A 23,225-nucleotide genomic window follows, 5' to 3' on the forward strand; every position below is an offset into this window, starting at 1 on the left:
AGCACATTCCTTACATTTTAAAGAAAAGCATGAGCAAAAGGAAACTCACATAGCAGCAATATTTGCTGAAAAATTTCACTTTGGCCAAATTGGAAAAACCCATTGTTGACAGTCATGTACTCTGGCCTTTATTTTCCTGTCTAGATTTTAATCATTGATTCTCAAAGAGAGTTACCCAAGGGTAAGAGTAGTTTTGATATCTCTAGAAGACAAAAAAAAAGAAAAGTAGCTAAACTCAAGGGTAAGGTTGGGTGAGGGAGGGTTGTAAAGAGTACAGATGGTATATTATACAAAGACAAAAGACACACCTAAACAGGGCATTTAATAGGCAAGAGAAGATTATGTGTTGTTTGATTGTTACATGGGTATGGGAGAGACAGTAGGTTGGGGCTCATAACAATTTCCTTTTTATTGGTTCTGCACAGGTATAACATGTCTACCTTATTGTCTTCTGGTTTTGTCCATTTAAGTTACTTTAAATCCACTTATGTTTATTTTACAGGTTAAATGAAAAAGAATTGCTTCACATTTTTCTAGATTATTTTCCCCTGTAGGAATTGTAATTTCTGACTGTTCTTTCTTTTGAGGAGTACAGAGAGGTAATAATCAGGCAATTAGCTCTTACTAAATATCTACAGTATACATAAACTATATGCACTTTTTTTAAAAAGGATATAATTTGAATAACATTCTGAATAAATGCAAGTGCTGTATTGGTAATTGCAATTTTGTAAAGGTAACTAGTTGTTTATCACTGAGGAAGCTCTTACTTTTAAAGGTGAGAGGCTGTTGATGGATGCAGCATGTGTTAGTGAATTGTAAGTTAAAATCTAAGCTTTGCTAGCTAACCAGGTGCCTTTTACTTAGCTTGCTTCCCTTCATTGTCAAAAAGGAAATGATTGATGTTCCAGGGTTGTAGGAGATTCAACTACAATGTAATCAAAATATGTTGCAAACAGTGGATCACCATACAAATGTTAGCTATTATGGTTAACAAAATCTTGTTACTTAAACTACATAAAACATTTACAGAGAGAATTGCAGAGACCCATTGAATAACATATTCCTTAATAGATGAAACAATCCAGGTCACAGAGAAGGTTGTGGAGAAGCAGCTATTTGAGATGGGGTGACAAGGTAGAGGACACACTTCTAGCTATGATTCCCACCCCCACACTCCCAGCATGTCCTTCCCAGTGGAGTGGAGAGAGGTTGGCTGATCTCTCTACTATCCCTTCCTTCTCTTATTGGGGTAGCTAGCCTGGCATACTTGCTCAGTGACATTATTAGCTAAAACCCTTTGAATTCTCAGGTCACAGATAAGGACAAAAGGGACACAGAAGCAGATGGTAAGGCAACTGCTGGTCTGTCAGACATGAGGCTTCAGCTTCATTCTCTTTTCTGCAGTCTCCTGAACCCTTCCAGAGTCCCCATATTTTTGCTATCTTGAGCCACGGTGTCCTCAAACCTCCTCTGCCTCCATCTGTTGCTTATTCATCATGCATAGCCCACAGCAGTATCGTCTTCACTTGGAAATCCAATACAACAGAGGCGTTGTTTAATTCTGAATCTTTTGGCATTCTTATTTCAGTTAGAATTTAAGCCAACCAATTTCCCATAAAATCCTTTCAGTACAGAGGTGACAATCCACCCAAAACCAACAAAACCACATTATAGGGAAAAGAGATCAGAACTCAAGTTTGTACCTGACTGTTGTGGGGTATATTCTGCCAGGAACCACTCTCTTGACCTTGACAGCTGTTACTCTCTATGACTATGCTTTGGCCAGTCTCTGGCCTGATTCTCCTTCTTGGCTGCCAACCTTTTACTTGCTCCCTTAGGTTATAAAAATGTCAGAGCATTTAATTTCTAGCAAGATGACAATGAACAAATTGACATATTATTCAAATAGCAAGAGTGGAAGGAGATTTCACTTGTTCTCGTCATTAGCAGCAGTCATTCCCTGCCAGAAGGTCAGAGTCGTGCAATGTGTACACAGTACATGTCAATGAGGCACATTCTTTGAGGTGAAAATTTCAACTATGCCAGTCAAACTGATTGATAGTATTTGGGTGGAAAAAAGGATCCTCCAATTTGTAAGGGGCATACTCCTAAAAAAACAAAAGCTGTGTTCACACCACACACAAGAAAAATATAAAGCTGCCCTTGCTATGATTTCTGAGCAGTGTTGTGTAGAATGGTATAAATGCTGGAAAGTCTCCTAGAGCTTATTACATAATGTCAACAGCTAATATTTTTAAGGGTTTACTATCTGATAGGCACTTTGTAAGCACTTTGCAGGTATCATCTCTACATATAATAAGCTTTGCATAGATTAGGAGTATGTAGAATGGTACAGTGAGTGAACTAACTTGTCACTTTATATCTTTTTAACTGTGTGGCTTGGGGAGATTTCTTTACTTCTCAGGCTCTAATATTTTCATTTATAACATAAAGGTGCTAAGAGTATACAGCTCATGGCGTGATTGTGAGGATTCATGGAGAGACAATAGCTACTTACATTTATTCCATGATTTTCATGTGTTAGGTGTGTTCAATTAATTTATATGAGTTACACGAAAAACACTTGTAACAGTATCTGGTCCTTAAAAAGTGTCATGCGACTCTCATGTACTGTCACATAATGTCTTCTCGTATGTTAGGTTTTCTACTGTCATTGAACATGGGGTCAGCACATGGTCCACGTAGCATTGCTTCTTCCTTCCTTTCAGTTCTTTATTACCATGATCACATTTTATTTCCTCCATTTTTTTCCCTGCATCTCTCCAACCTTCTTCTCCTACTGCAATGATCACAAGACTGGAAGAAATCCAGAGTAACTTCTTTTTGGAAAATAGTGGGAGCTCTGATGCTGGAAGTAATAGCTTTTACTATCTCCCAACCTATAAATGAACCTGGATATGCTGCCAAGAGGGAAAAAAATTCCAAAGAATAAAGTGGTGCTCAGGCAGAAGAATAATAATGTACCCAAATCGAATATTCAATTAAATCGACTGCTGCTTCCACAGTGATAAAGGGAACTGTATTTTGACCTCTCTTTTTTGAGGGGGGTTGGGTGTGGCTGGGGTTTGAATTCAGGGTTTCATGCTTACAAGCAGTGGGCTGCCACTTGAGCCACACCTCCAGTCCTTCACCTTACTAAATGATCTCTAGCTATATACTTTAAAAATAATTGTGCATTGGAATGATGTGTAAAAATCGAAAAGCACTGAGATTTTAATGACAGAGCAAATTTCATAAAGTTCCTGCATCCATTGTGTGACATCCCCAACAATATTGTGATGCCCCACACATTTCAACAGATGATGTAGTGGTACTTGCTTCCAACAGAATGATTTATTCAGGTTGGTCTTGTTAGAAAAAACTTGTGTATTAAATGCTCAGTTTCCTTGGCCACTACAGTCTTGCTCCAGTGCTTGCTCAAGTAATTGACAGTTTACAGGGAGGCATGAAAGCTAAGTTAGATGCTTTCTACCTGCATTATTGTAAAGACAGGCAACTGGCAACACCCCTCTCAAGTGTACTCCTTTTCAAAGTCTACTTTCATACCCTAAGCTTGGAAATACATAGCTCATCCTTGATTTGGATGGTAGCATTGACTTTGGGACTCATTGTGGTCCGTCCAGTATGGTCTTCCTTTGGTCTGTTTTCTGTGTTGCTGCCATCATTAATTCATCAAGTGCACATGGCTTCCCAGAGTATTTAGGATGGCATAGTTTAAATTGTATAGAAGAGCAGGCAAGTAGAGACTCAGCATGGTTGACAGGGCTGACTGGTCTGACACCCCAGCTTGGCCTTTATGACACTTGTCTCAGCAATGAACAAGAACAATATTTCCTTCACAGGATGTGGTCAAAATTAAATAGCACATGCAAAATCTCTAATGCCAAGTTATCAGTGCGTAGATTTTATGGTGGCAATGATGATGATGACTTGGTCTCTGAACACTTTAATGAGTTCTGGTGTTTATTTAATTTGTAGCTATTTAAAAAATAGTTTCTTTTCTTATTGATTTATGAGATCTCATATATTATAGATATTCACTTTTTTCTTTCAAGTATGTTGTGAATATTGTTTCTAGTTTGCCATTTGTCTTTTACGTACAGCATTTTTCAAAAGTAATGTTTTCGTGTTTTAATTCCTTTCAGAAGCAACACATTTTCATGTTTCTATCTTTAAGGGCATGCTTTTCTCTTCTACTACTTTCATGAATCCTCATTTTATATTGAAATCATCAATCATCTAGCATTTTCTTTCATGTGATGAATAGGTAGAGGTAAGAGATTTTTGGGGTATAGTTTTTTCCCAAACAAAACAAAATCAGTAGATTTGACATTTATGTATACAATAAATAGAGACAATACTTTAGTATTGCTTTTCTTTAAAATGAACACTTTAAAAACATAATACTGAAAGAACATAAATACTGAATTTCATAGTATACATGTCAGAATGGGGATTTATAATACTATCACTACAAAATACATCCAGCTAGGATCATTATGAAAGTGAAATCACTCTATTGCTCCTTTATATACTAAAAATATAGCAAGTGGTTCATTCCTAGAAACAAGGTTATTATTCTACCATATACTGGTTCACACATTGTACAAGTCTTGATAAGTTTAGTCATTTTTTGATGAAAGCCTCTATTGCTTATTGAACCAAGCCAACATATTTTAAAACACAGTCTGTTAAGAATATAACAGAGACCATCTCTTGCTAGGGACTTATAAATACTATTAATGGAATTAGTTAAATTTAGGAGAAAATTTCTGAGAATCATACAAGCCATTAGAAACTTGTCCTTTCTTTCTAAAGATGTTGACTTTCTATTAGAATTGGAGCTAAGAGCCTTGCAAGTATATCTTACTCTCCAAATTAATCATTATTGTCAATGTCATCACCATCATCATGGAAGCATTATTTTCTTTTTCATTTGAAAAGTTTAAGAATCTTTTAAAAAGAGTTCTTTTTTTAATACAAAAAATCACATAGCAGGGTAGGGATGTAGTTCAGTGATAGAATGCTTTCCAAACATGTATAGGGCAATGGATTCTATTCCCAACACTGGAAAAAAAGAACCAAAACTAAAACTCAAGAAACAAACAAGCAAACAAAAAATACATGGTTGTGAACAATAAAATTTACTTAGATGAAATAATAGACTCAAGAATAGCAACTCCTTAAGTGGCACATAGAGTTGATATTGACTCATCATTCTTTGGCCTAATCTTCATCTATTTTAGAAAAATTGTCTTGGGATTCAGAACTTACCATTAATTTTCTAGAACAGGCTATATGAGCCAATCCAATTCTTCACTATGATTCTGTTGAACACCTGTCTCCTTAATAGAAGTAAATGTTTGCAGATAATTAGCTATTTGTCTAAGCATCTAGGGAGCTCTACAAATTAAAGCTAAAATGCTAAGAAACACTACCAATCTTTTAAAATGAACAGAAAACCATGATTTAAACAAGAGTTGACACAAATATTCAATTAAAACTTCTTGACAATATTTCTGATTTGAAGTCAGTACATGAAAAGGCAATTTGCTTTTAAGAATACAGGTACCTAAGTAGCTTTAAAAGGAGCTTCTATCCTATGGCCTCTAAATTACAATGACTTCAGAAATAGATGTGTACATTATGACTTGGTGTCAGATGAATGAAGATCACAGAAACTTGGGCATAGATTGATTGTATACTTCTAGCTCTAATAACCAAGCTGGTATAGATTTTAGCCTATGATAACAAGGACTGAAATAAATTCAACTACAGGAATTTTTTTCATTTCAACTAATAAAAAGGAACTATCTATGTCTCATGTATTTTAAATATGTAATAGTGAAATCATACTACTTTTTAGTAATTTTTACCTTATTCATACTACTCTGTCTTCTTTGATATGTATTTAACCCATTTCAGTATTGATGGGAAAGGAGAGAACCTGGATACACCTTCATCTTTACCCTTTGTCTCTTTTCCTTGTGTCCTCTCTCTGTATCTATCTCTGCCTCCCTTCTTCTTCCCCTTTCTCTTTCTTTTATTTTTCTGTTAAGAAAAACAGACCATGTTCTACCTCAGATTTTATTAGTTATGAGAATTTCACACTTTAAAAAACTTTATGAAATACCAACATCATCATTTTTTGGGACTTCCTATTGTTTAACAATAACAAGGTATGCTTATGAAAGGATTTTCTATTTTGAAGGATATGCTCATTGCTTGTTCTGTATTCAAAACAGCAGAGGAAACAAGACAAGAATGAATTCAGAGACAAATATATATGTTTTATAAGTGCTAGTGGGTATTATCATAATATTTTTGCTATTTCTTATCATGGAAGCCAGTTTTCTTTATTTGAAATCCTGACAAAGATTGTTTGGAATAGTGGTTGTAACTAACTCCTTGCTCAAACTTGGGAGATGATTGAACAGGTGAAGAGTACAAACTAAGGAAACATTAGTTTGAAAATCAGAGTCTAAATGAGTATAACAAAATCTACATTTCCCTTTATAAAGAAAATGCAGTAGATGAACTAAACTTGGGATAATTTATTGGTTTTTATCCTAATCAGTACTAATCAGTACCAATAACTAATTTTATCACTCTAAGAAAGTATTTGTCAAGGATTTTCCTATGGGGTGACACTATAAGCCGACAATAAATAGTATACAGTAGTGGAACTTTGCTACTATTTTTTAGTTTTTATCTCTAAAAGCTACCAAGGCAACTTTGCACAAAGGAGAGAAGTTATATAGGTTAGCCCTTGGCTAAAAATTAAACTAAACTTTTAGTGTCTTGTGAGAGAGTCAAACATAAAATGTCAGTAAAAACTATAAACAAGGAACCCAAATAAATTATTAGTAAGGAAATGTTCTTCATTAACTTGCTCTGTGCATCTGAAAGCCTCCCCTTCATGCAAGCTCCTAGGGTGACAAACTACGCAGGAGGAGCCTCTGCACTCTGGGAATTGATGCTTCACCAGCCACATTGGCTTGTTTACATTCAGCTCTTACCAGCCTCTAAGCAAAAGAGTTTATTTTACACTCACCCATATTGTATTTACTTCCAATTTTAAAACTGTTAGCATATGTACAGTCACAAGGTCTAAAAGACTAGACTGCTAATGGAAATAAAACGCATTGTAAATATTATAGATACAGTTGAATTAATTAATGTTGGATGAGGTTGGCAGTAACATGATGCAAGGAAAAAAAGCCCACACATAATAAATACATTAAATAATATGCTGGAGAACTTTGTCCTACTGCTGAATTTAGCATGAAACAAGTAGCTTTGGACCAATGCCGCTAATAAGGTGTCCTCTAAGAAAGCAGACCATTTTCAAAGGACAAAACAAGGGAATACTTTGTGAAGTTTCATATTAGTCAGACACTAATTATTGCATTCTTGTTACTTCCTTTCCAGTATTCTTTCTTTGACTTACACACACACACACACACACACACACACACACACACGCAAAACCATAGAACTGTAAAAATTCTCTTAAACTTTCAAGGTTTTAGACTTTCCAATTAAAAACAGATGAAATCAGAGGTGGAGGAGTTGAGGAGGGGGCAGGAAAAATTTGTGCTGTGCCCATGTGGGGGTGGGGGCGGGGGCGACTGAAATTGCACCCAGCAAGTTATGCCACTGCTACAGAAGTAAGAGAGCTCAGTTTCATAGATTCAATCGTATCTTACCTGGTTTTGTAGTTAAATGCACCAACATGCCCCTAATTCTTCCGCGGAAGTACTACATATGCTGAAAGCTATAGTATTTGGCCTTACACATTTCTACAGAAGAAACTCCAGAGTAACCTTTAACTTCAGTAAAAAGCTGTGTTCATTCTTCCCCTTGTGCTCAACACACAGCAATCTAATACACCTCCTCATGTGGCCTGTTACCATGGTAGCAATGAATCCAGCTGCTGAAATACAAAAGACTGACAAAAAGTTGCTTTTTTCCCCTCCACCCACCCTGACAGAGTCAGGTTTTTTTCTTTTTTCTGTATGACAAGTCTAATTTGAATATGTTTCTCTTGCTGACTCAACTCTACGAATAAGAAAAAAAGTGAAAAGGAAAACGAGTAACAGAGATATAAGAGTAAAAGGTCTCCCAAAGCATTAAATCTAATGAAATAACTATTCATTTTAAATCGCCACTAATCTCTTGAAATACTGATCATTATCTCCTACTACTTCTGCCAACTAAATATTTTTAAATGCCAGTTACTAACTCAATAGGAAATAATCCTACAGTGCCTTTCAAAACCTTAAAAAATACATTAAATTATTCAGTAAACACAGATGCTGAGAACATACATCAGTATATGAAGGGCTGGTTTCAAAATATTTTTTTCCTAGAGCAAGCTTTTAATTGCAGCTTAGATGTAGGAGGTAAAATACATTTTCTTTTTAATCAAAGTCCTGTGTTTAACCATTACTTAAGCAGATCAGGTTTTAGTTCTACTTAAATTGAGCACAGGTTTGAATCTGTGGTGATACAGCTTGCTAGAATCAACCAAACTATACCTGAGGGGATTTATATTTAGATTAGGATCTTGGTATTGGTATCTGGTTCAGATACCAACTTGAACTCTCCTGGGATTGTTGAAACCAATGTCTATGTGGGTAAGATGTAAGGAGTCATCTTCTGGTGAAGTCCCTGTGTCTGAAGCTTCCCCTCACCTCATGTCAGTGCTGTCCTTTCTTCTCACCACCACCACCTTCCCTAGCTGGTCATTCTGTCCTTCAGAAGGCTGACACTTTGTCTCTTGGGTCTTGCCTTGTTACTCTGCTACTTGTATAGCTTTGCTGATTTCCCTAAGTTAGCTCATATTTTGTAATGATTGGCTGACATAGCTATTTCCCCTTTTAGATATGGCTTTTTAAGGAAGAGGAAGTTTGCCTTGTTCATCTTTCTGTCTTAAGTAACCAGCAAAGGATTTGGCCTAAGATAGGGCTTCTTCTTGAATGGATAGGGAGTGAATGAATAGTTCACCTCCCCAGTGCATTGGAGGAAACTTAGCTCTTCCATGACTGTGTTCCCAGCATTCCTTGGTATGATGAAAGCTTAAGAACTCTGGACAGGCTTCACCTTAACATAGGGCTTTCCTTTGTGAGACCTGGGATAGAGTTCCAAGAGCAACTGTGTAACTGAGCAGGTGTGTATGTTGGAAACCGGCCCTGGCATATCCCACTTTTGTGATCAGAAAAAAATTATTTAATCTCTCTAAATCTCAGTTTACTCTTTGTAAAATTCCTGAAGAGTTATGAGAAAAGAAGCACCAAGCACGGAGTCTGAAATATACAAATGCTTAAATATATTCTGGCTAGGATTACTTAGTAAATGTGTTTATGATTTTTGAATGAAAGAGACAATGAGAAAGCTAATTGGCTACCTGGAACCTGACCTCCTCTTGCTGATAAAACTCATTTTCAACCAGATACACATTATCAATCACATGCTTCATAATACAGGGTTGGAAAACAACACAGCATAAATGTAATGATCATTTTAGACAAATAGCTAAAATAACTTGCTCCCACCTACCAACCATCTAGGAGCAACTGACTAGTCAAAGGTCATACATATTCCTAGTACAAAATGGACTACTGGAAGAGTGTTAGACTTGGAAGTTGATGCTGTTGATCTTTAAATATGAAATAAAAACACATTAAGTAAAGCAGTTAATTACAACATTTATATTAGATTCATAAAAATGGTCATGTTATTTATTAGTGATACTTTTTCAAATTAAATGTAGTGTAAGGAAACTTCACCATAAGAGGTTTCAGAATAGAATTTATATTCATAGGTTGCATTTTAAATCATCTTTTGACCCTGCATTAACAGTAGCCTTTAAAAGGTCAACTGCTCATCAACACAGACCTTTAGCTGTTCTCTCCACAGTCATCTAATCCAGGAAATTACCTAACACAAAAACCACAACTGCATAGAAAAATTAGCGTTAAACTCTCCTTGAAGACTATGGTGCAAAGCAGTAGCTGGGGGTTGAAACAGCTGATGGCAAGGGAAAAAACAATAACAAAAACAAAACAAGAAAAAACAACCCCCCAACTTTCATTGTAGGAAGTTGCCAGAAAGAATAAAATCAATGTTGTGACTGTTGTGCATTGCAAGATTTCTCTACATTAAAAACAGAGAGAAAGAGAAGAAAAACCCTGCAACAAATCAGTTGAGATTATTAAAATAGCCTTGGCACTGCTACAACCCTGAAAAATCCTCCAGTGTTGTGACTCATGAGGATACAATCCTATAAAATGTGTGAGGCAGAACAGGCAAAAAGGCAAGGAACAGCCTTACTGGAAAATTAGCACCAGATAATCTCCTTCCAAGCAGGGCATGAAGGTCCTGTAGACAGGTGGCCATTCAACATATATAATTGTTCTTCGTTTTGTAAACTTAAGAGCCTATCAATTATTTAACTAATACATTCTGTTGCTAGAGCATTTAATATGATCAGCAAACATGCATTGCATCCTTTGTCAGATGTTAAAGCAACTTGTTTGATTTTCTTTGAGCATCAGGGGGCATGAGGCCAAGATACTTGGCTTCATAAAGTTTAAAATCTCCTCTTGCAAATGATAATACTAACTTCCCTCTCATGTGAACAGAACTTGTAACATAACCTGTGTTGGTGTCACCCACTTAATTGTATATGAAGAATCTGGTCATGTGCAGAGAAGGTTTTTGACACCTATGTGATAATTTGGAAAATACTCCCAGGAAGTCAATTTGCCAAGCCCTGGCTCCACAGAGGTGGGAGGGAGCTTGGAAGGTTATTTGCTTCACTGCTTTCTTTCTCCAGAGGGGTGAGTACCTAATTTCCCACAAACTCAAAGTATGGGCTCGGAGGTCAAAATCTGAATTAAGCAGTATGGCTACAAAACCACTGGCTGCCAATGTCAATGAAACTAAAATAAGACAGAACACTCTCAAACTCTGCAAATGCCATGTTTCAGGTAACATTTTAAAGCTATTTATTTTTGAATACCACAAATTGCCTTATTGTTAGGGCACTGGTTTATATTAAGTAAGAAAACTTGTTAACAGCAGCACAAAAAGCTTGTGATTTGCTGAACAATTTTTGCAAGCACATGGTTTCCTGGGTCATTTTAAGCAGCTGACCTAAAAAATATTAATCAGATTAGTATCTATTCTATTTTGTCACTTTCTTATGAAAGAATGGGGCTGTTGATAAGCATCTCTATTTGTAGCAATAGCGAGATGTTCTGTTTTACCCTTAGTATGCTTTCAAATTATATATGTCTCCTTTGAATTGTATTAACAGAACTACAAATAACAAAGATTTTAAAATGTATTTCTAATATGGACAAATAATAGAAAATATCTCTTTTTAAAATATCACTATGAAATTGATGAATATGTATCCTATAGATAACCTAATGTGAACATGGAATCATTTTGCCTTATTCATTTATGGAAATTAACTCCCAAACTTGTGTTTTTGTATTTTTCATTGCCTTAAAGTTGGTAATAATGTAGTGATTGTCTGAATTTATACTTAGCAAAAATATACTTGCCTTTAAACTTAATGAAGTTTTATACTTCTTGTCCATTTTCTCACTAAAAGATAGTATTATGAATGTATTGCAGAGAGGTTGAAAAATACAGGTTTATGAAATAGCACTCATATTCAACTGTGAGATGTAACCAAAATTAACGTTTTCATGTGTTTCTTTATGTATGTAAAACCCTGGATAATTTTGAATATTGTCTTTTCAGCTAATGAGAGATAAAACAATCACATGAAAGCATTATATATTAGAATTTATTTACCATACCTTATTCTTAAGTGTATATTTTTTAAGTATGTATATTTTCAGGTTTCTTACTATAATAAATTTACTTCTGTGCATAATTATTTGGTCATATCTAAGATTACTTCCTTAGAACAGATTTCTGGGGGTGGGAGAGATTAAGTTTAAGTTAGAAGATATAAGCACAAAATTGCAGAATTCATAGGACCCATACCTATAATTTAGTCTAATACCCATTTTATTGATTTTGTTGATGAGGAAACTGTGGCTTTTTTATATTATTATTTATTTTTCTATTATTGTTTTACTGGGAGTCCACTGTGATATTTACAAAAGTTCCTACAATATATCATTGTTGAATTGACCCCCTCCATCATTCTCCTTTATCTCCCTTCCCCCCATTCCTAAAATAGTTTCAATTTTCCATTTACATATATAAGTACATAATATTTCCACTGCATTCACCTTCCTTTACCCTTTCTTTATATCCTCACTCCTTCCACTGGTGCCAACTCCCAGAAAGGACCTGTTTTACCTTTCTGTTTTACTTTTCTGAAAAAAGACATTTTTGTTTATTTAAGATAGCTACACAAGGAGTTTCACTGTGACACTTCCATGTAAATATGAATTATAACCCCAACTGGTTCATTCGCTCTATTTTTCTCCTTTCTACTTTAGCCCCCTTCTTAATGATTTCAACAGATCCAAAAATTCTATACTCATTCTTGTTTAGAAAGTACATCAAACATACTCACCTTCTTAACTTCCTTTTTTTAACCCTCCCTTTTCAGTTAGTGACCTTCCCTTAGTATGACCTGTTTTATATAATATTGCTATATTTGTATTGGGCCCATAGTCCACATATGAGGGGCACTGTGGCTAAATGAGATGAAATAACTTGCTTTGAGTCCCTTTATGAATTATTCTTCTGCTAGAATAGAAATAGGGTTTTTTTGTGAGAATCACAAACCACTTTGCCTTTTGTTATTTTCTCATGTTAACTCTAAACAGCAATTCATTCCAAGAGGCTTCCTTCCTGTTTCAGTGTGGTGTCCTGGTGTCATCTGTGAAACTCCATGGATGCCTAGATGAAGAATTGGACTCACTTGGAAGTGACTGACTTTTATTTTGGGCAGGACATTCCACATGACAGCATTCTAGAGCCACCTTCCACTGATAGTAATGTATACACATGTACATAAATGAAAAAATGATGTCTGTTGAAACTGTTCCAGGAATTAGAGGAAAAGGGGAGAGGGGAAGAAAGAGAGCAGAGGAGAGCATGAATTAAAGTATGATATATTTGATACATTGTAAGAACCTTTGTAAATGCTACAATGTACCCTCACCCAGCACAACATAATAAAAAATAAGTAAAAGTAGGAAATTTTAAAAAGTAGAACAGAGTAGAGAAATAGAATAGAGAGAAATAAATACTCTCCCAGACCTATTTGCTCTGTGCAGAACAAAATGTAAAGATTCCAAGAGAGTTGACGGGTCAGGATGCTCCTGAAGTGACTAAGCTCAAGTCGATTAAAATTATGAGAGCTCTGTTTTGACCTCTATGTTTTCTCTGGCTTTACAGTCTGTTGAGAGAGCATCAAATCTGTGATTTGAGTGTCAAGCTGTCAGGTAACTCAACAAGGATCTGTCTGGTCATCTTCTGTGATAGCCCCATAACCTGTAAACCCAGGTGTGTTTGCATAGCCATCATGATGTCTTCATATGACAGGACATATTCTTCCTCAGCTAGAGAGGAAAGGGAAAGACATTTCTGAAAATCAAGTCTGCTTATAAAGTCAAGGAAACAGGCAGATTTTCAAGAGCTCATTCTTACAAGCATTAATTTTCTTAGTCTGAATACACAGTATTAGAGATTGTTGTTTCCTAGTTTCTTCTGTATGGCTCATTCTAAAATATGATGACTTCTAATTTAATAAATTTTAATTAAGCACTGTCCAAAAGCACTTACAATACTAGATGTAGTCAAAGAGATATAATGGTGTACAATGTAGATGGGAAGATAAGAATCTGGATAAAGAAAATACAACTGCAGATACAAGAATATATGAGAAAGACTATAATCAACTGACTTACATGTGGATAGATAATTTAATGAGATCACTTCAGGCAGAATGTGTAAAGAAGAAAAGTCTCCAGTGCCCCCAAAATTGAAAAATATTTGTTGTTGGAATCATAAGTGTGTTTTCCCAGATTCTCTTACTTTGTGCCCAGGGCTTGGAATATAGCAACCAAGCAGTCATTCTCAGCTTTGGGGAAGGATGACTCATGTATCCTAACAGCATAGTGGTGACCAAAATTAGATGTAGGGGTGCTAGAAGCTACAGAGTTTCTCCTTTCCTTCATAATGCTCCCACAGGGAAGGATAAGTAATTTGGTGGGCCAGGAGAGGGTGGACTATAACTCCCTATCAAGTAATATGTGTCTATATGTCAGAGGCAATCAGATGGAGGAGGCTGTCAAGCAAATAAATGGAAGGTCATACACCTGTAGGCACTCAGTAAAAGTTAATTATTGATGACAACTATGAATTTTAAAAAGGGGTTTAGAAAATGAATCAAGTTAGAAAAAAACTAAGGCAAGACTATAGGAGAGTAAATTATTAAGGAAAAAATACAGCTTTAAAAAACAGTTTGAAATGATATACGGTGATTTAAGGGAAACAAAAAAGAGAAGCATATGTGTTTAAGAAAGAAGGCATGTAGCAAATTTACCAAAAAGAAGGAATACAGAAGATATGGAAAAAACACACATTATTGGGAAAATTGTTTGAATAACCTTAGAATAGTAACAATCTAACACTTGAAATTTCATTTCATATATTTAAATGAGTTCCATTATTGGAGTGAGTGAAAATAATCATCTAGTAGTGAAACTAATTTTGTATAAATTGACCCACAATAGAAAGGTATGGGGCTCTTTAAACTGTTTTGGGTCCAAATACTCTTATCAGCAGGGGTGACAACCTGGTATTTCAGAGGTTCCCATAAGCAATGCTGAGAGGCTCACTGGAGTCAACCTGGGAGGCATTATTCTTGCTCCACACATCACCCTGATCAGCTCCTCATTGGGTCGCTGCATTCTGTTTACAGTCTCACAGTGACATGTGGAGTGGAGAAACTAGAGAAGTTTAAGGTTGAACAATAAACAGGAGGGGAAGTGGAACTGGAGCCTGTCAGGGAGGCACTTCAGCTTTGGCAGGTAAATACTGGTGAACAGGTATTCATTTCTGTCAAAGACACCACAGTTTGCTTTTGCCAGGTTAGACACTGGAAAGGACTTCCTGGTATAGTATCAGAAATTCTTGCTTCTAAGTACACAAGGCAGAAAGATATTAGCATTCTATGTTGAGATGAAAAATATTTTCGGAGGATATTAGCCGCTCATATTCGTGTACATGTAAGAATGCTCTAAATCCCAGTGAGGGCACATTTATGTGTTTATATGTTCCTAGCCACACATATTCAGCATTGAGAAAGCCTACATTAGACATCCATATGGTCACACTCATGGCAACAATATCCAAAAGACTGAACACAAAGATGTTTTATCTGTTTCAGACCTTATGCTTTCTTTTGTAAACATTACAGACCAATTAAATAAAAGTTAGCAAAAATATTTTCTAATCACTTATAATTCCACCAAATATAGTTAGCATTTAAAAAATTTAACTATTCATATCTTTCCCTATGTAAATATGTAGCTTGATTGTAAAATGAATTGTTACTTTTGAGATCTCAGCCTTTTCCATATTTTAAGGGATGCTATGGACTTCATGACTTTAATTTTGAAAGACAAGTGCATTTTTGTTTGTTTGTTTTTTGTAAAAAGATTTAATAGTTATATACAGGCTAATGTGGGAGAGAGTGGTAAAAGGAAGAGAAACTAAGCCATTTCATGTGTAAAAGTCAATAATGGTGTGTTCATGATGGGTTGTATAGCTAGAGAGTTATGAATTACTAGTTGGTATGGGGAAAGGACTAGGGACTACGTCCAAGGAGAATGGATGTTGAGGTTCTGGACATGTGAGTCAGTTCCAGGACAAGGAACGTTGACTTGTGGAGGAAGCAGGCCTTAAATCACATTGTTTAAAATCAGACTAAGTTCTAAGTGAGAAGCTCTTTTTTTGTTTTCTTAATCCCTTGCATTATAAAAATGTTATCCATGGTGGTCAAATATTTATTGAGTAAATTCTAATTTTTCATTGAGAGATACTTCTACAAAGATGCATGTGTTTCTGAGTTTTCCCAGGAATTAAGCAGTAACACAATGACTTATAAAGGGAATTTATGATATATTTGATATATTGTAAGAACTTTTGTAAATGCCACAACGTACCCCTAGCCAGCACAACAATAAAATAAGATAAAATTTTAAAAAGGAATTTATGGTGACAAAGGCAGCAATTTTTCTAAAAACAAACAAACCAGAAGCATTATGGCCTAGGAAACTGGGCCATAGCTAATTCAAAATATTCTGACTTGTAATATTTGCTTGGGATCATCAAGATTTTAGGAATGCTTTGAGAGCTGTTTTCAATTTTATAGTGAGTAATTAAGTCTCTGCGCATGGTTACAATGGGGTCGAGGAAAGAATGTCTTCTTGGAGAGAGGGATCAGAAAAGTGGCCTTGAGATGATACCTCTGAAGACAAGGAGGAGGCACTTCAGACAAAGAGGAGAGTAGCATAAATGTGGTCCATGAGTAAGAAAGCCAGAGGTAGAGGAATATAGGAAGACCAGTGTGTTTGAGCACAAGGTGTGTGTGGGGAGTCATGTATGCATCAGGAAAAGAAAAGTCAACAGGGACCAGCACTTTGTGGTCCTTCTTAGCGATCTGAAATTTATTCCAAGTGCAATGGGAAGCTTTTGAAGGACTGAAGACATGACAGTGCATCCAGCTTTTAGTTTTAAAAGAATGCCCTGGCTACTGTATGAAAAAAGGATGGGACAGCAGCAAGAGTGGATAAAGTGAAGATAGTTTGGTGGCTGAATAATGATGGTGGATTAGACAATGCAGAGAGTGAAAAGTGGACACATTTGAAGTGTGTTTTGGGGTAGAATGATCAGGAATCAGTCACAGATTGAATGTATGAGGGTTGAATGTATAAGGTAAAAAGAAAAACTGCTAGCATTCTGAAATAAATGGAAAATGCCACTTAATACAGTGCATAAGCTGGATGCAGGAACATGCTGGGGGAATGCAGGAGAGGTGAGCTGTATGTGAGTGAAAGTATTCAATTTGAGATGTCATATAGGTTGTGTCTATATAAGCTTGAAGCTAAGAAAACAGGGCTTAAATGGAGAGACATGTGTGGAAGTTGTAGTACAAAGAGACTTTTTAAAGTCATTGGAAATCAGGGCACACACAGAGAAGATGGCCAAGCCTTCTCAGAATACGGTGGGGGAGTAGGAAGAAACCTTGTGAGTGTTTCTAGGGAAGGAAACACAAAGGAATTTTTCAGAAAGGAAGAAGTGGTCTTTGAGTTCAAAGCTACTGAGAAGCTGAATAAGATGAGAATAGAAATTGACCTTCAAACACGGAGATAATAATGACCTCAATAAATATCTTTTCCATGGAATGGTGAAGAACATGAGAATGGGAGGTAAGGAAGTAGAATCAGTCTTTTGAGAAACTTAGATTTATAAGGAAGTAGAAGTAGAGCAGCAACTGAAAGGAAATGTAAAGTTAGGGGAAGATTTCTAAATATAGGACATTTTTGAAAATATTTACATGCTGAAGAGTCTACAGAAGACAGGGAGAGTGGTGAAGTGGGAAAGAAAATGGCTGACCGAAGTGCTGAGTCTGACTGTATGTGGAGCAAAAGGGCCTTTTCTGTGACTCCAGGGGAAAAGTAGTGGAAGAATGGAGATGGAATGGAAAAGCCATTAGGACATGTTCCTACCTAATGGCTTCTGTATTCTTGATAAGGTAAGAAGCTGGGTGGTTAGCTCAAAATGAGGAATAGGGAGAAAAGGTTTAAAGTAGGTGAAGAAACAACAAACTAGTCATTGTAGAGGGCAAGAGATTGGGCTGACTATAAAAGAGTGGGAGAGCCATGGAGAACTATAAGCGCATACAAACCTAGCAGGATATAAAGATGCTCAGTTGTGTGCTTTTCTTCAATGAAGCTCAATCAAATAGGTGCAAGTATGGGCAAATCTGGTGAGTGAGTTCATTCATGGCTTGTCTATTGCACAGTAAATGTGATGGTAATGGGGAAGGAAGGAGTTGAAGGTATATAACATGTAAGTTTGTTATAGGGGATGGGCCATGGAACATAAGGAAGGAAGGAAGTAAAGACAGGAGGATGCTGTATGAAAGTGGTAAAGAACTAAGACCCAAAGATCCTGCAATGAACACAAAGAATTGCAAATTGTAATATGGAGCCAAAGAGCTAGAAAAGGAGGATCTAGTTGTTGGAGCCTGGGATATCTTATTTTGAGATTGCAGAAGTGGTTTTGTTTCTGAAGATAACCAACTCTAGAGGTCAAAGAAGTGGATAACTAAAGTCAAATGGAAGATTTTTTTTCTGGATATGAAGATGGTATCAATTGAGTCTTCCATAGGTATGCTGAAGTAATTAATAATGAAAAAAGAGTTGGAGGAGGGGTATTTATTTGACCTGAGAGAGTCAATTAGAGTTCTATGGGAGTCAGAGTTAAGCTCTTGTCTTTTTGACCCATGGTTGGGTAGATTACTTATGCTTGTGGGTGTTGGTGGCTTTCTTCATCACTGCATTGTAGAGCTCACGTAAACATTAATCCAAAACCAGAGGAAAACAGTTCAGACAATGGGGAAAGAGACAGAATCTTGAGCATACCCTTTGAACCTTTGGATCTACCATAATCTAAAGACTGACTATCCCCTTTTTGCCAGATAGCCTAAGATTTTCTGTTTTATTTTGATTTTTAGTCACTTGCAAGTAAACCACAGAGTACTATGGAAGGGTTTATTCATCAAAAAGAAATACGTGAACTTAACCATGAAAAGACAGGCAGCACCAAACCACAGGAAAAGAAAAAGCAAGACAGTAGAGAGTAACCTCAACTTAGGTACACACAATCAAACCTTCAAACAACTAAGACAACTAAATGACAGGAATCACCACATACCTATCAGTACTAACGCTTAATGTTAACGGACTTAATTCACCCATCAAAAGGCACCGCTTCATGAAATGGATTAAAACGGAAGATCCAACAATTTGTTGCTTATAGGAGACCCATGTCACCGACAGAAATAAGCATAGGCTAAGGATGAAAGGCTGGAAGAAGATTTACCAAGCCAATGGCCCCCGAAAACAGGCAGGAGTAGCAATACTTATCTCTGACAAAGTAGACTTCAAACCTACATTGATCAAATGAGATAAAGAAGAACATTCCATACTAATAAAAGGGGAAATAGACCAAAAGGAAATAATAATTATCAACCTGTATGCACCCAATGTCAATGCACCCAATTTCATCAAACATACCCTGAAAGACCTAAAAGCATATATAAATGCCAACACAGTGGTTGTGGGAGACTTTAACACCCCATTATCATCAATAGATAGGTCATCCAAACAAAAAATCAATGAAGAAATCCAAGATCTAAAATATGCAATAGATCAAATGGACCTACTTGATGTCTACAGAACATTTCATCCAACTTCTACACAATATACATTCTTCTCAGCAGCCCATGGAACCTTCTCCAAAATAGATCATATCCTAGGGCACAAAGCAAGCCTCAGCAAATATAAGAAAATAGAAATTATACTGCGCATACTATCTGATCACAATGCAGTAAAAGTAGAACTCAACAACAAAAGTAAAGACAAAAAATATGCAAACAGCTGGAAACTAAATAACTCACTACTTAATGAACAATGGATCATCAATGAAATAAAAGAGGAAATTAAAAAGTTCCTGGAAGTCAATGAAAATGAAAACACAACCTACCAGAACCTATGGGACACAGCTAAGGCAGTCCTGAGAGGAAAGTTTATAGCCATGAGTGCATATATTAAAAAGACTGAAAGATCCCAAATCAATGACCTAATGATACATCTCAAACTCCTAGAAAAACAAGAACAAGCAAATCCCAAAACAAATAGAAGGAGAGAAATAATAAAAATAAGAGCTGAAATCAATGAAATAGAAACCAAAAAAACAATACAAAGAATTAATGAAACAAAAAGTTGGTTCTTTGAAAAAATAAACAAGATCGATAGATCCCTGGCAAACCTGACTAAAATGAGGAGAGAAAAAACCCAAATTAGTAGAATCAGGAATGCAAAAGGGGAGATAACAGCAAACACTGTTGAAGTCCAGGAAATCATCAGAAACTACTTTGAGAAACTATATTCAAATAAATTTGAAAATCTTAAAGAAATGGACAGATTTCTAGACACATATGACCATCCAAAACTGAACCAAGAGGAAATTAATCACCTAAATAGATCTATAACACAAAATGAAATTGAAGCAGCAATCAAGAGTCTCCCCAAAAACAAAAGTCCAGGACCTGATGGATTCCCTGCTGAATTCTATCAGACCTTTAAAGAAGAACTGATACCAATCCTCCTTAAACTGTTCCACGAAATAGAAAGGGAAGGAAAACTGCCAAACATATTTTATGAAGCCAGTATTACACTTATCCCCAAACCAGACAAAGACACCTCCAAAAAGGAGAACCATAGGCCAATCTCCTTAACAATCCTCAACAAAATAATGGCAAACCGAATTCAACAACACATCAAAAAGATTATTCACCACGACCAAGTAGGCTTCATCCCAGGGATGCAGGGGTGGTTCAACATACAAAAATCAATAAATGTAATAAACCACATTAACAGAAGCAAAGACAAAAACCACTTGATCATCTCAATAGATTCAGAAAAAGCCTTTGATAAGATCCAACACCATTTCATGATAAAAGCTCTAAGAAAACTAGGAATAGAAGGAAAGTACCTCAACATTATAAAAGCTATATATGACAAATCTACAGCCAGCATTATACTTAATGGAGAAAAACTGAAACCATTCCCTCTAAAATCAGGAACGAGACAAGGATGCCCACTATCTCCACTCCTATTCAACATAGTACCAGAATTCCTAGCCAGAGCAATTAGGCAAGAAAAAGGAATAAAAGGAATACAAATAGGTAAAGAAACTGTCAAAATATCCCTATTTGCAGATGACATGATCCTATACCTTAAAGACCCAAAAAACTCTACTCAGAAGCTTCTAGACATCATCAATAGCTATAGCAAGATAGCAGGATATAAAATCAACATAGAAAAATCATTAGCATTTCTATACACTAATAATGAGCAAACTGAAAAAGAATGTGTGAAAACAATTCCATTTTCAATAGCCTCAAAAAAATCAAATACCTAGGTGTAAACCTAACAAAAGATGTGAACGACCTCTACAGGAAAACTATACACTTCTGAAGAAAGAGATTGAGGAAGACTATAGAAAGTGGAGAGATCTCCCATGCTCATGGATTGGTAGAATCAACATAGTAAAAATGTTGATACTCCCAAAAGTAATCTATATGTTTAATACAATTCCCATCAAAATTCCAATGACATTCATTAAAGAGATGGAAAAATCTACTGTGAAATTTATATGGAAACACAGGAAGCCACGAATAGCCAAGGCAATGCTCAGTCAAAAGAACAGTGCAGGAGGTATCACGATACCTGACTTCAAACTATATTACAAAGCAATAACAATAAAAACAGCATGGTACTAGCACAAAAACAGACATGAAGACCAGTGGAACAGAATAGAGGACCCAGATATGAAGCCACACAACTATAACCAACTTGTCTTTGACAAAGGAGCTAAAAATATATGATGGAGAAATAGCAGCCTCTTCAACAAAAGCTGCTGGGAAAACTGGTTAGCAGTCTACAAAAAACTGAAACAAGATCCATGTATATCACCCTATACCAAGATTAACTCAAAATTGATCAAGGATCTTAATATCAGACCACAAACTCTAAAGTAGACACAGGAAAGAGTAGGAAAAACTCTGGAGTTAGTAGGTATAGTTAAGAACTTTCTCAACGAAACCCCAGCAGCACAGCAACTAAGAGACAGCATAGATAAATGGGACCTCATAAAACTAAAAAGCTTCTGTTCATCAAAAGAAATGGTCTCTAAACTGATGAGAACACCCACAGAGTGGGAGAAAATATTTGCCAGCTATACATCAGACAAAGGACTGATAACCAGAATATATAGGGAACTTAAAAAACTAAATTCTCCCAAAACTAATGAACCAATAAAGAAATGGGCAAGTGAACTAAACAGAACTTTCTCAAAAGAAGAAATTCAAATGGCCAAAAAACACATGAAAAAATGCTCACCATCTCTAGCAATAAAAGAAATGCAAATTAAAACCACACTAAGATTCCACCTCACCCCTGTTAGAATAGCCATCATTAACAACACCACCAACAATAGGTGTTGGCGAGGATGCAGGGAAAAAGGAACCCTCTTACACTGTTGGTGGGAATGTAAACTAGTACAACCACGCTGGAAAAAAATTTGGAGGCTACTTTAAAAGCTAGACATTGATCTACCATTTGATCCAGCAATACCACTCTTGGGGATATACCCAAAAGACTGTGACACAGGTTACTCCAGAGGCACCTGCACACCCATGTTTATTGTGGCACTATTCACCATAGCCTAGTTATGGAAACAGCCAAGATGCCCCACCACTGACGAATGGATTAAGAAAATGTGGTATCTATACACAGTGGAATTTTATGCAGCCATGAAGAAAACGAAATGTTATCATTCGCTGGTAAATGGATGGAATTGGAGAACATCATTCTAAGTGAGGTTAGCCTGGCCCAAAAGACCAAAAACCATATGTTCTCCCACATATGTGGACATTAGATCAAGGGCAAACACAACAAGGGGATTGGACTTTGAGCACATGATAAAAGCTTTAGCAAACCAGGGAGGGATGAGGATAGGTAAGACACCTAAAAAATTAGCCAGCATTTGTTGCCCTTAATGCAGAGAAACTAAAGCAGATACCTTAAAAGCAACTGAGGCCACTAGGAAAAGGGGACCAGGAACTAGAGAAAAGGTGAGGTCAAAAAGAATTAACCTAGAAGGTAACACACACACACAGGAAATTAATGTGAGTCAACTCCCTGTATAGCTATCCTTATCTCAACCAGCAAAAACCCTTGTTCCTTCCTATTATGGCTTATACTCTCTCTACAACAAAATTAGAAATAAGGGCAAAATAGTTTCTGCTGGGTATTGAGGGGGTAGGGGGGAGAGGGAGGGGGTGGAGTGGGTGGTAAGGGAGGGGGTGGGGGCAGGGGGGAGAAATGACCCAAGCCTTGTAT

At 36.3% G+C, this 23,225-nt stretch overlaps 1 protein-coding gene across 16 annotated transcripts in view; it reads right to left on the minus strand.

The window, feature by feature from the left end:
- Positions 1–23,225, minus strand: part of Dtna (dystrobrevin alpha) — a 345,657-nt gene that overhangs the window by 149,966 nt on the left and 172,466 nt on the right. Inside the window, exon 1 of one of the 16 annotated variants that reach the window (XM_074070027.1) lies at positions 7,734–8,052. The exons of 14 other annotated variants lie outside the window; for them this stretch is intronic. The gene's annotated coding sequence lies outside the window, so the exon portion shown is untranslated. Of the gene's footprint in view, positions 1–7,733; positions 8,053–23,225 lie in introns of those variants that run through there. One more of the 16 variants, XM_074070020.1, reaches the window with a different exon arrangement.

This window comes from Castor canadensis, chromosome 4, assembly GCF_047511655.1.
Source record: "Castor canadensis chromosome 4, mCasCan1.hap1v2, whole genome shotgun sequence".
Taxonomy (NCBI): Eukaryota; Metazoa; Chordata; class Mammalia; order Rodentia; family Castoridae; genus Castor; species Castor canadensis.